This window comes from Rattus norvegicus, chromosome 5, assembly GCF_021556685.1.
Source record: "Rattus norvegicus strain SHRSP/BbbUtx chromosome 5, alternate assembly SHRSP_T2T, whole genome shotgun sequence".
Classification (NCBI taxonomy): domain Eukaryota; kingdom Metazoa; phylum Chordata; class Mammalia; order Rodentia; family Muridae; genus Rattus; species Rattus norvegicus.
The window spans coordinates 7581125-7587567 of record NC_141538.1 but is presented as its reverse complement, the minus strand read 5'-3'; the positions used below and the strand labels follow the sequence as shown (position 1 = coordinate 7587567).

At 43.7% G+C, this 6443-nt stretch overlaps 1 pseudogene; it reads right to left on the bottom strand.

Annotated features, from left to right (window-relative positions):
- Positions 1-1627: 1627 nt before the first annotated feature.
- Tmem251-ps1 (Transmembrane protein 251, pseudogene 1) lies at positions 1628-2266 on the bottom strand (annotated as a pseudogene).
- Positions 2267-6443: the final 4177 nt, after the last annotated feature.

The window sequence follows — 6443 nt, the reverse complement described above, 5'->3', positions numbered from 1 at the left end:
GGTAAAGCCTGAATTAGTTTGGAGACCCTAAGATGTTGGAGTTGCCAGATGATATCTACCAAGAAAAGCTGCAGACCAGGTGTGGAAGTAGCCTAAAAGGGAGTTTGTTGTATAGTCAACAGAGTTGAAAGTAGTTGGAGATCTGAAGAACACTTTGAGATTAGACATGGAGATCCAGAACTTGGAGTGTGCCCTGTTGGCGTTTGGTCTTGCTTAGGTCCAGTATTCTGTCAGTATTTTCTTTTTTCTCTAGTTTGGATTGGTAATGTATATTCTGTGCCATTGTATTTTAGAAGTTTGTGACCTGCTTTTTAATTTTTGTTTTACAGGGACTACAGTTAAGAGATTTCTTTGAGGGGTTGGGGATTTAGCTCAGTGGGAAAGCGCTTTCCTAGCAAGTGCAAGGCCCTGGGTTGGGTCCCCAGCTGGTGGGGAGGGGGGAGTTTCTTTGAGTCTCAGAACAGACTTTGAACTTTGGGCTTTTAAACAGTGTTGAAAGTGTGGTAGACTAAGAGCACTTTGAAGTTGGACTGAATGCATGTTTACATTATGATCTGGCTACAAGTCTTTGGACTGGAATGTGGTGATTTGAATAAGAATAGCCCTGTAGGTTCATAAATTTGAATGCTTATTCATTAGGGAGTGGTACTTGTTGAGAGTGACTAGGAGGTGTGGTCTTGGAGTAGGTGTGGTCTTGATAGAGGAAGCAGAAGAAGCATGTCACTGGGGGTGGGCACAACCCAGTCCAGTGTCACTGTTTTCCTGCTACCTGTAGATCTGAGTGTAGAACTCTCAGATCTCTCTTCTGCATCATATCTTCATGCCACCATGTTTCCTGCCATGGTAATAATGGACTAAACTTCTAGAATTATAAGCCAGCTTCAACTAAATATTTTCTTTCATAAGAATTGCTATAGTCGTGGTGTCGTTTCACAGAAATACATGTACTTACATGAGTACCTATTTGTTCTTTTTTTAAAAATTATTTTAAAATTTATCTTATGTATATGAGTGCCCTGTGACTGTCTTCAGACACACCAAAAGAGGGCATCAGATTCCATTACAGATAGCTGTGAGCTACCATGTGGTTGCTGGGAGTTAAACTCAGGCCCTCTAGAAGAGCAGTCAATACTCTTAACTGTTGAGCCATCTCTCCAGCTCCAATTCTGTTTTTTCTTAAGCTTTCCTGCTGTTTTAATTATGTGTGTATGTGTATGGGGGGGCAGTGTTCTTATGCTCACTGTAATCTGTCTCTCTCTCTTTTTTTTTTTGTATAACATTTAAATTTTATGATTATGGTCAGACCTTTTTACATTTAACACAATGGAAATATTCATTGTTTTCCCCAACGGAAAAATTTCTGAATCATACTATGTTGCACGTAGAATAGAAATTAAAAAAATTCAGGTGCTTATTCAAGTTTCTAAAGATTGCAAATTACAAACCACTATTTTACTTCCAAAATCTGAAGTCATCAACATGATTCTGTAGTACTATGTTTCAGGCTTTACCTAAAAAGTCATTATTCAGATAAAGTAGTCAGTCCTCTTTTCCCCCTTTTTTTTTTTTTTTTTTTTTTTGGAGCTGAGGACCGAACCCAGGGCCTTGCGCTTGCTAGGCAAGCGCTCTACCACTGAGCTAAATCCCCAACCCCTTTTTTTAAAAGTCTCTGTTCCACCACAACTTCCTGAGAGCTGTGAAGAAACTGCAGTCTTAGGTCAGCCACTAGACAGCACTGACAGTCTTGTAATAAGAGAAACCGGTGACTCGTTTTACTCCAATCACTTGGAGTCTGCTGATCTGATTAGAAGCCTTGACAAATGCTTGGTGGCGATTGCAGATAACTGCCAACCAAGCATATGGGAATAATACAGTAGCCCACCGTTTTGGGATCCGCTCTCCTACAAGAATAAAGGAACAAAAACATCTGTAAGTACGGTATCAAGAAAATAACTGTCCACAACCAGAAGGACAGGGAAAGTAACCGAGCCTTCAAGGAGTGTGTCCATGTGGTTCCTTCCCTTGACTCCTCAGAGTGCTGCTGAATGTGTTCCAAAGCCAACCTGTTGTAAATCTCATTGATTTAAAAAACATAATAAAACGCTGCTGCACTTGCTAGCAAATACAATCCCACTCCAATCCATCCCATCTGCTGACGGAAGTTCATCATTCTCCATGCTCTGTGCAGTGGTCCCGAAAATCTTGCTGTTCCCCCTGCAAGATTGCAAAAGTCATTCAGTTCTGAACAGTCAGGTGCCTTTGGCATTTCAGAACAAGCCTACTTAAGAGAAACCCTCTCGGTCGTGCAGATGAAGAAGGTGAGCACGGCCGGCGGGAGCAGGAGCTAGTAGTGATTAAACTCTGCGTGACTCCCGCTAGTCACGCAGCAAGGGTCACCCTCTGGAGCTCCAGGCATGGGAAACCACCTGGAGATGCCTGGCCACGGAACCTTCGGGCCCGCCCCCCACAGCTCCCACCACCTTGCCTGGGCTGGGCAATGGCATCAGGCCTGGCCTGCAGAGCCCAGAGCTCAGCTCCTGGCTAAACGCCAGGCCATCCTGACAGCCAAGCTGAGCCCTCACTGTCATCTCTTACTGCTGATTATTCTGTTTTTGTTGCTTTTGATTGTTAATACTGCATCCTCTATTTGCTACCCCTGTAAATTTCTCTTCCTTTTCCTTTATGAACTCCCTTGTTTGTGATTGTTGACACTACAGCTTAGTTATCCTTCTGCTATTTACTCTTCTTTATCATGAAGTTCTTTTTTTAAAAATAGATATTGTTTTGTTTACATTTCAAATGTTATTCCCTTTTCCAGTTTCCCGACATAAGCCTTGTATCCCCTCTCCCTTCCCTTCTTCTATAAGGCTGTTCCTCCTAACCACCCTCTATTCCAGACCCCGAGCCCCACAATATTACCCTACACTGGAGGGGCCAGCCTTGGCAAGACCAAGGGCTTCTCCTTCCGTTGATGCCCAACAAGGCCATCCTCTGCTACATATGCAGCTGGAGCCATGGGTTTATCCATGCGGACTCTTTGGGTAGTGGTTTATTTCCTGGAAGTTCTGGTTGGTTGGTATTGTTGTTCTTATGGGGTTGAAAGCCCCTTCAGTTCCTTAAATCCTTTCTCTAATTCCTAGAATGGGGACCCTGTTCTCAGGTCAATGGTTTGCTGCTAGCCTTCACCTCCATTGTTTTGATTTGCATTTCCCTGATGAGTATGGATGTTGAACATTCTTTTAGGTACTTCTCAGCCATTCGATAATCTTCAGCTGAGAATTCTTTGTTTAGATCTATTCCCCATTTTTTAATAGGGTTGTTTGGCTCTCTAGAGTCTAACTTCTTGAGTTCTTTGTATATTTTAGATATTAGCCCTCTATCAGATGTAGGATTGGTAAAGATCTTTTCCCAATCTGTATCTGTCGATTGCTGTTTTGTCCTGATGATAGCGTCCCTTGCCTTAAGAAGCTTTGCAGATTTATGAGGTTCCATTTGTCCATTCCTTTTTTTTTCTTTTAAATAATATGTTTTGTTCCCCTCCATCTTTATTAAATTGGGTATTTCTTATTTACATTTCAATTGTTATTCCCTTTCCTGTTTTCCAGACATCCCCCTAACTACTCCCCCTTCCTTTCTATATGGGTATTCCCCTCCCCATTCTCCCCCCCATTACGACCTTCCCCCAACAATCCTGTTCACTGGTGGTCCAGCTTTGGCAGGACCAAGGGCTTCCCCTTCCATTGGTGCCCTTACTAGGCTATTCATTGCTACAAATGAGTTGGAGTCCAGGGTCAGTCCATGTATAGTCTTTGGGTAGTGGCTTAGTGCCTGGAAGCTCTGGTTGGTTGGCATTGTTGTTTGTAGAGGGCCGCAATAACATTCGCCACCACTAGATGGCGCTGGCTTCCACTGCGCCCCACGTGGAAGGCCAGAATAGCCTCCGCCATTACAAGATGGCGCTAGCCTTCGCCGCGCCAGCCAACTCCCTTTCAGGAAGTTAACTGTGAGCATGTGCTAGAGTGCCTTCGTGCCAGGTCTTTGCCCACTCCGGGGCGTGCCTTATGAGATCATGGGTAAACAACCAATGAGGTGTGGATGCACTGCGCTAGGGTGTATATAAGCGCACCATGTTGGCGCGCCGAGGCTTCTCTTTAAGATTAAAATAAAAGCTTGGTCACAGCAAGGATTTCTATGTCCCCGCGTGTTTCTTGCCGGCGAGAGGTCGCGCGTGGGACAGTTGTTCATATGGGGCCCCGAGCCTCTTCAAGCTCTTTCAGTCCTATCTCTGATTCCTTCAACAGAGGTTCAGTTCTCAGTTCAGTGGTTTGCTGCTGGCATTTGCCTATGTATTTGCTGTATTCTGGCTGTGTCTCTCAGGAGAGATGTACATCCAGCTCCTGTCTGCCTGCACTTCTTAGCTTCATCCATCTTGTCTAATTGGGTGGCTGTATATGTATGGGCCACATGTGGGGCAGGCTCTGAATGGGTGTTCCTTCTGTGTCTGTTTTAATCTTTGCCGCTCTATTCCCTGCCAAGGGTATTCTTGTTCCCCTTTTAAAGAAGGAGTGAACCATTCACATTTTGATAATACGTCTTGAGTTTCATGTGTTCTGTGCATCTAGGGTAATTCAAGCATTTGGACTAATAGCCACTTATCAATGAGTGGATACCATGTGTGTTTTTCTGTGATTGGGTTAGCTCACTCAGGATGATATTTTCCAGTTCCATCCATTTGCCTATGAATTTTGTAAAGTCATTGTTTTTGATAGCTGAGTAATATTCCATTGTGTAGATGTACCACATTTTCTGTATCCATTCCTCTGTTGAAGGTCATCTCGGTTCTTTTCAGCTTCTGGCTATTATAAATAAGGCTGTGATGAACATAGTGGAGCACGTGACTTTTTTATATGTTGGGGCATCTTGTGGGTATATGCCCAAGAGAGGTATACCTTGATCCTCAGGCAGTTCAATGTCCAATTTTCTGAGGAACCTCCAGACTGATTTCCAGAATGGTTGTACCAGTCTGCAATCCCACCAACAATGAAGGAGTGTTCCTCTTTCTCCGCATCCTCGCCAGCATTCACCTGAGTTTTTTGTAGAGGGCCGCAATAACATTCGCCACCACTAGATGGCGCAGGCTTCCACTGCGCCCCACGAAGAAGACCAGGATAGCTTCTGCCATTACAAGATTGGCGCCAGCCTTCACCGAGCCAGCCGGCTCCCTTTCAGGAAGTTAACTCTGTGCATGTGCAAGAGTGCCTTCGTGCCAGGTCTTTGCCCACTCTGGGGCGTGCCTTATGAGATCATGGGTAAACAACCAATCTGGTGTGGGTGCGCCGCACTAGGGTGTTTATAAGCGCGCCATGTTGGCGCTGCAGGTGCTCCCTCTTCTAACATTAATAAAGTTGGTCACAATAAGGATTTCTATGTACCCGCGTGCTTCCTGCCGGCGGGAAGTCGCGCACGGGACAGTTTTTGATCTTAGCCATTCTCACTGGTGTGAGGTGAAATCTCAGGGTTGTTTTGATTTGCATTTCCCTTATGACTAAAGATGTTGAACATTTCTTTAGGTGTTTCTCAGCCATTCGGCATTCCTCAGCTGTGAATTCTTTGTTTAGCAATGAACCCCATTTTTTAATAGGGTTATTTGTCTCCCTGCGGTCTAACTTCTTGAGTTCTTTGTATATGTTGGATATAAGGCCTCTATCTGTTGTAGGATTGGTAAAGATCTTTTCCCAATCTGTTGGTTGCCGTTTTGTCCTAACCACAGTGTCCTTTGCCTTACAGAAGCTTTGCAGTTTTATGAGATCCCATTTGTCGATTCTTGATCCTAGAGCATAAGCAATTGGTGTTTTGTTCAGGAAATTTTTTCCAGTGCCCATGTGTTCCAGATGCTTCCCTAGTTTTTCTTCTATTAATTTGAGTGTGTCTGGTTTGATGTGGAGGTCCTTGATCAACTTAGACTTAAGCTTTGTACAGGGTGATAAACATGGATCGATCTGCATTCTTCTACATGTTGACCTCCAGTTGAACCAGCACCATTTGCTGAAAATGCTATCTTTTTTCCATTTGATGGTTTTGGCTCCTTTCATAAAAATCAAGTGACCATAGGTGTGCGGGTTCATTTCTGGGTCTTCAATTCTATTTCATTGGTCTATCTGTATGTCTCTGTACCAATACCATGCAGTTTTTATCACTATTGCTCTGTAATACTGCTTGAGATCAGGGATAGTGATTCCCCTGAAGTCCTTTTATTGTTGAGGATAGTTTTAGCTATCCTGGGATTTTTGTTATTCCAGATGAATTTGCAAATTGTTCTGTCTAACTCTTTGAAGAATTGGATTGGTATTTTGATGGGGATTGCATTGAATCTGTAGATCGCTTTTGGTAAAATGGCCATTTTTACTATATTAATCCTGCCAATCCATGAGCATGGGAGATCT